Below are 7419 nucleotides of genomic sequence, written 5' to 3'. Positions count from 1 at the left end.
CAACAATATCTAACAGATATACCGCACTTTAGCAGAATACACATTTTTTTCAAATGCTCTAGAATGTTCACTAATATAGATTACATCCTGGACATAAAACAAACCTTAACAACAACAACAACAAAAAGAGCAGAAAGGCAACAGGACAGAAGCAGGTTAAAAGTAAAAAGGATAGAAAGTCTATTTTTCTTTCTGCAGGTAATACACAAAAACTTTCAATTTAACAAATAAATAAATGAGCACCTCCCATGAACCAAGACTATATGAGAAAAACTGTTAAGAAAACAAAAGAACTTCAAGAATTCATTCGAAACCACACACCCATGTACACACGCGAACACACACATACAAGCAGACATCGTGAAATCCCAGGCATAGACTGTAAGCAAAATTAGACATTACATTGATCCTTAGCTTGATTTTATGAGCATTTCCTACCATGAAATAATTTTTTAAATAAAAATATAAGAGTAGATAAAAGATATACTGTGCCACTTCTAATCAAAAGAAAACTGGAGTGGCTATATTATTATCACACTAATTAAATTTCAGAGCAAAGAATATTACCAGGAATGACAAAGGTCAATTAATAAAATAAAGGAGTTACTTCATCAAGAGGACACAGCAATTCTAAACATGTTGCTCCTGACAATAACAGAACTCCAAAATACATGAAGAAAAAATCGTTAGAAGTGCTAAGAAAAATATGAAAATCCATAATTACAGTCTGAGATTTCAACACCCCTCTCTCAATAACTGATAGAACAAGTAGACGGAAAATCACTAAGAGTATAAAATATTTCAACAACATTATCGACTGACTTGGCTGGACATTTATAGAACATTCTATTTAACAACCACACAATACACAGTCTTTTCAAGGACACATGGAGCATTTAAGTAAGACAGACCATATTCTGGGCCATAAAACAACTCGCAATAAATTTAATAGAATTCAAGTCACACGAGTATGTTCTCTGATATGATGGAATTAAATTAAAAATTAATACCAGCAATATCCCTGGGAATCTCCAAATATATATAAGCTAAATAACACACTTCTATATAACCCATGGTTCAAAAAAGCAATCAAAAGGGAAATTAGAAAGTATTTTCAAAGGAATAAATATGAAAACACATACATCAAATTTGTGGCAGGCTGCTAAAATAGTACTGAGGGAAAATTTTATAATAAGAATGCTTAGAATAGTGGTCTCAAGTCAATGAACTCAGCTTCATGTTAAGAAACTGGAAAGAGAAAACTGGACTCAAATTAAGTAAAAGAAAGGAAATAATAAAGATCAGAGTAGAAACCAATAAAGTGGAAAACAGAAAAACAACAGAGAAAATTAATGAAACAAAAATATAGTTCTTTGAGATTTTAAAAAACTGACAAACCTCTAGCCAGACTGTTCAGGAAAAAATTGAGAAGGAACAAACTATCAAAATCAGGAATGAGATAGATGATATCAAGCAGACTCTAGAGATAGCAAGGGAATTCTAAAGAAAACAAAGGGCTGATTAATAAGTCTCTGAAAATGAATTAACACTGATGAGATGGAAAAATTCCTTGAAAGACACAAACTACCAAAGTTTACTCAAGAAATAGATACTAACCTGAATAGCCATATATCTATAAAAGAAATGTAATATGTAGTTAAATACCTTCCCACAAAGGAAATTCAAGGCTCAAATGGCTTTACTCGTGAATTCTACCAAACATTTAAGGAGAAAATAATACCAACTACATAAATTCTTCTCCTACACAAACTACACACAAAAAAAAAAAAACTGGAAAGGAGAGAACACTTTCCAACTCATTCTACTAGGCCAGCCCCACTCTGAAACAAAAAACAGACAAACCAGTACAAGAGGAGAAAATTAGAGATCAATAACCTTCATGAATATAGATGCAAAAATCTCAAACAAAATTTTCGCAAGTAGAATATAAGAAAACATGAAAAGGATAATACATCATGACTAACTAGAGGTTCTCACAGGAATGCAGATTGGTTTAACATTTGGGAGTCAATTAATACAATTCATCATTTGACAAAGTGAAATAGTAAATCATCTCAAAAGATGCAGAAAAAGCATTTGCCAACCCAACATTCATTCCTGATTTAAAAAAAAAAAAAAAACTCTCAGGGAAGTACAGATAGAAGGGAACTTCCTCATCTATAGGCATCTACAAAAACCTACAGCTAATATCATGCTTAATAGTGAAAAACTGAATGCTTTTCCTCTAATATGGGGGAAGAGACTAATGAGGTCTATTCCCATCACTTCTATTTAACATTGTACTTATTGCCAGTGCAATAAGGCAGGAAAAAGAAATAAAAAGCATTGGAAAAGAAAAACTGTCCTTATTCACAGACAACACAATCATCTATGTACAAAACCTGATGGAATTTACCCCAAAAAGCTACTAGAATTAATAAGTGAGTTTAGCAAAATCTCAGGATACAAGATCAATACAAAACTCAATAATATATTTATATACTAGGATTGAAGAATGAGAAATGCAAGTTTTTTAAAATGCCATTTATAATAGTATCAAAAATATGAAATACTTATGGATATATGTGATGAAAGATGTGTAAAAACTGTACACTGATAACTACAAAATATTGCTGAAAGAAATTAAAGACCTAAATAAATGAAGAAATATACCTTGATCATGTATAGGAAGATGGAGTATTGTTAAAATTTCAATTCTCCCCAAATTGATCTATACACAATCCCAATTAAAATCCCAACAGGCTTTATTGTAGAATTTGACAAACTGATTCTAAGATCTATATATAAATGCTAATAACTCAGAATAGCCAAAACATTCTGAAAAAGAAGAACAAATCTGGAGAAATAACACTCCCTGATTTTTAAAAGCTTATTGAAAAGCCACATTAATCAATACAGTGTAGTATTGCCCTCAAGATAGATGTAGATAAACTGAATAGCGAGTCCAGAAATAGACACACATATATATATATGAACAATTGATTTTTGACAAAAAATGCAAAGGCAATTGAGTGAACAATAGTAGTTTTTCAACAGAGAGGGATGGAACAATTGGCTATCCATATGCAAAAAAAAAAAAGAACTTCAATCCATACCTCCCATACCTCATACCATTTATAAGACTTAGCTTAATATGAAACATAAAACTAAACATAAAATTTTAAGAAAATAAAACCTCTAGAAGAAAACACAGAAGAAAATCTTTGTGACCCTGATTTAGGCAAGGATTTCTTAGATATGACAGCAAAATCAGATTCATAAAATAATTCAAAATGATAAACTGGACTTGGTGAAAAGCAAAATCTTGTGCTTGTCAAAAGACACTATTAAAATAATAAAAAGAGAAGCCACAGACCAAGAGAAAATATTTGTGAATCATATATCTGAAAAAGAACTTGACTCCAGAATATATTCTTAAAACTTTCAAAAATCAATAATAAAAATATATACAAATGGTATCATGAAAAAAGGGCAAAAAATTGAACAGATTTATTGGCAAAGATACAGAGATGGCAGATAAGCACATGAGAAGATGCTCAACATCATTAGCCATTATTTCCAACCTAGGAGAATTCTATTCCCAGCCAAACTATCAATCAAGTATGAAGGTAAAAGAAGTGCGTTTTCAGATATGTAAAATCTTACTGAGATATATACACCACATAAAAAGAAATGAAAAAAGAAAGAAAGAGAAGGAAAGAAGAAGAAAAAGATGTGGGCTACAGGAAACAGGAGCTCTGACACAGGAAGGTAGGGAAGAGACAAACATGATGTTGAAGGGAAGTGCCAGGGCAACAGTCGTGCAGATGGCTGTTCAGATCAGATTGAAGAGAATGAAGGTTCCAGGAGAGATGTCTCCAAGGACAAAAATACAACCACCTGATTGGATGATGAGTTTGGCTGTAGTGAGTGAAACTGTATGGTTCTGTCAAAAAGTTTGAGTGGGTTACAGGCACACATCACTTTACCAGGAGGAAAAACCACAATCATTAGCTCTAAGGAAAACAAAAAAGGTGTACAATTCACTAAATGTAGTTATCATGTATGATTCAGCTGTGAACTATACTACACAGAATGGAATTTTACAGTTCCATAGCTCACTGATGCCAAGCTGACTCTAACTAACTTGTATTCATTAGAGTTCTATGGCTGTTAGGAGAGTGGCAGAAGGGTGGCAGCAGGGGGGTTGGGTGGTTCTGAGAAATGCAGCTGTTTACTCATAATGTCTGTGACACTGAAATCAGACCTTCTTAAAATCACATGGAAGTCTAAGGAGAAATGTGCCAAAGTCACACCTTTTATGTGTCTTGGTTCACCATCAAAATCGGTCTGCCTTGTCTCTGAGGTAGGCCCACCTTTTATGTTTGCAGATACTCTCCCTAACAGTGGTAAGAATTCTGGCCAGTGAAAGATTCTATACTTCATCTAAATCAAAACCCAGTGCAAAGCTTGGGGTGGGCGGAGGAAGAATTTATGTGTGTGGATGCGAACGTGTATAGAGGGTGGGTATTTTAAAGAGTTAAACGTTCATTTTTCATTACAAGGAAGTTATTGGATAACTGGTAAAACAGAAAATCAAGAGTAGGTACATCCCTAAAAGTGTGTCTTATGGGCCTCAGTACCATAGCTTAGACCATTATATAAGGAGGTACTCCAAAAATCTGTATCTTAAAAATTACAGTCTCTATAATTCTCTAGAATCGAAAATAACAACAAGCAATGCACTATTTGACTTTTGAGTAAATGAGAGAGGAGGGAGAGGAGAGGATTATAGAAGTAGTAGCTCTGATATACACTAATTATATTATGATTCCATACACAGGAAGAGGACATTTAAGCAACAGGTTTGATCCTATCATCTTTGGCACTCACAGTAGCACCCTTGTCCTGATAGTAGCATTCCATCTTTCAAAAGCAAAATTTAGGATCACAATATAATTTAACCCTAGAGGGAGTTGAAGCGGCTATTAAATATTATATAATAGAAAAGAGAGGGGCCACATAAAAGGCTTTTTTCTCACTTGGAGCCATGGCTATAACTCTTTGAAAAAAATATACTACCAAAATATCAAAAATGAGATTTTAAATGGTGACAAGTGTATATTTTTGTTTCTCCTAAATGTTAGAAGTGTTCATTTTCAAACGATTAAAATACCGCCTATAGCATAATGGTTTTTCTCAATTCTGTACCAAGTAATACAACCTTCAGTTGAGTATTTATTTATAAGATATTGATAGGTTTTTTTCCCTCAATTATGTATTAGTCAATGCAGACCGGTATGTGTACTTATTAAGAATTCAGCCTTTCAGGCCAGGTAGAGCAGACTTTAACCTTGCTTTACCACTATAGACTATGTAATTAACTGCTGTAATTAACATAAGACTCAAGGTTCCTCATCTGTAAAATGGGGGTGCAGGGTTTTGTAGAAGTAAACTAGACAGTGTATGCAAAACACCTTGGTGCACTAATGGATCTTAAATAAAAAAACCATCTTTCCCAATGGGTGGACACTGTACTGTAAAGCTACTGACTGAATAAGAATTTCTTAATCCCTCTCCTCCCAAGTTCATTTCGGCATCAAAGCATGTAAATACTGAAGCAAACCAAAGACACAACCCTTGTACACATAACCATATGGCAAGACATACTGATTTCTGTGACCAACCCCAGGGAAGGGCCCGAGAGTTCACACCTTAAAGGCTTACATTCACTCAGGAAGCAATGAGGAGTCCATGTCACTTTCTAGGCCGGCCACACTCTTTTGATAAGGATACTTCCTAAGGTTACAGAGGTGACCTGACTTTAATATGAAATATGGGTTTTTTTTTCACAATTATGTTATTTGCTTAGGACATTCAGAGTTGTGCAACTATCATCACTACCTAATTTTAGAACAACTTCATCACCCCCAAAACAAATGCTCCAATACCCATGTGCAGTCACTCTTCAATCCCCTCTACCCCAAGTCCCTGGCAACTACTAATCTGCTTTCTGTCTCCATAGATTTGCCAACTCTGGCCATTTTACAGAAACGGAAGCGTATGATACATGGTCTTTTGCATTTGACTTCTTCCACTTAGCGTAATGTTTTCAAGGTTCGTCCATGTTGCAGCATATGTCAGTACTTCACCCCCTTTTATGAGTGTGTAATATTCCACTACGTGGAGAATTCACATTTTGTTCATCCACTCATCCACTGACAGACAATTGGATTGTTCCCCCCTTCGCTAGTATGAGAAATGCTGCTATAAACATCTGTGTACAAATTTTGTGTGGACATGTTTTTATTTGTCTTGCGTATATACCTAAGAGTGGTATATACTGCTGGTATATAGTGCTGGGCCATAGGTAACTCTATGTTTAACGTATGAGAAGTTTCCTAACTATTTTCCAAAACAGCTGCATCGTTTCATATTTATACACCAGCACTGTATGAGGTTCTAATTTCTCCACGTCATCGTCAACACTTGCTATTTTTTTGGTGACAGCCATCCCACTAGGTGTGAAGTGGTATCTCACTATGGTTTTGATTTGCATCTTTCTAATGATTAACGACGGTAAGCATCTTTCCATGTATTTATTGGCCATTTGTATATCTTTTTGAAGAAATGCCTATTCAAATCCTTTCCCCAATTTTAAATTGGACTGTTTGGCTTTTTACTGTTGATTCATAGGCATTCTTTATATATTCTAGATACAATTCCCTCATCAGATATATAACTTGAAAATACCTTCTCGCATTCTGTAGGTTGTCTTTTCACTTTCTTCAAGGTGTTCTTTGAAATGCAAACTTTAAAAATTTAATAAAATCCAATTTATCTATCTTTTCCATTTTTTGCTCATCCTTTTGGTGTCATATCTAAGAAACTATTGCCTAATCTAAAGTTATGAAAATTCACTCCTATGTTTTCTTCTGAGTTTTACAGTTTTAGCCCTTACATTTATGTCTATGATCCATTTTGAGTGAATTTTTGTATATTATATTTGTGAGGTAAGGGTCCAACTTCATTTTTTTGCACATGGAGAAAACTGCTAAAAGAGTCTTCATTAAACCATATTTTGCTTAGTAGAAGTGTGACAGTATGCCATGCATGTACACATAAATGACATATTCATTCATTCAACAAATATATACAGCAAGGACAATATTTTGAGATATGACCTGATAATTTTTCTTCCTGTTTTTCCCTTTCCCTCCCCACACTGGAGCAGATAGCAAGGAGAGGTTTACGGAGGGTAGCTTCCTGACTTTTGTTCTCCCAAACACCTAAATTCTGGGACCACCGATTCCCAGGAGAACTGACCAATCACACTATCCAGAAGAACAGAAAAAACAGTATTCCGCAATGCTGGAGCAGACAGGGAGTCCCCAGAGACGAAGGCAGAAGGGAGAAGCG

This window comes from Physeter macrocephalus, chromosome 18 (genome assembly GCF_002837175.3).
Source record: "Physeter macrocephalus isolate SW-GA chromosome 18, ASM283717v5, whole genome shotgun sequence".
Classification (NCBI taxonomy): domain Eukaryota; kingdom Metazoa; phylum Chordata; class Mammalia; order Artiodactyla; family Physeteridae; genus Physeter; species Physeter macrocephalus.
Note: the sequence above shows the minus strand (reverse complement) of the source record.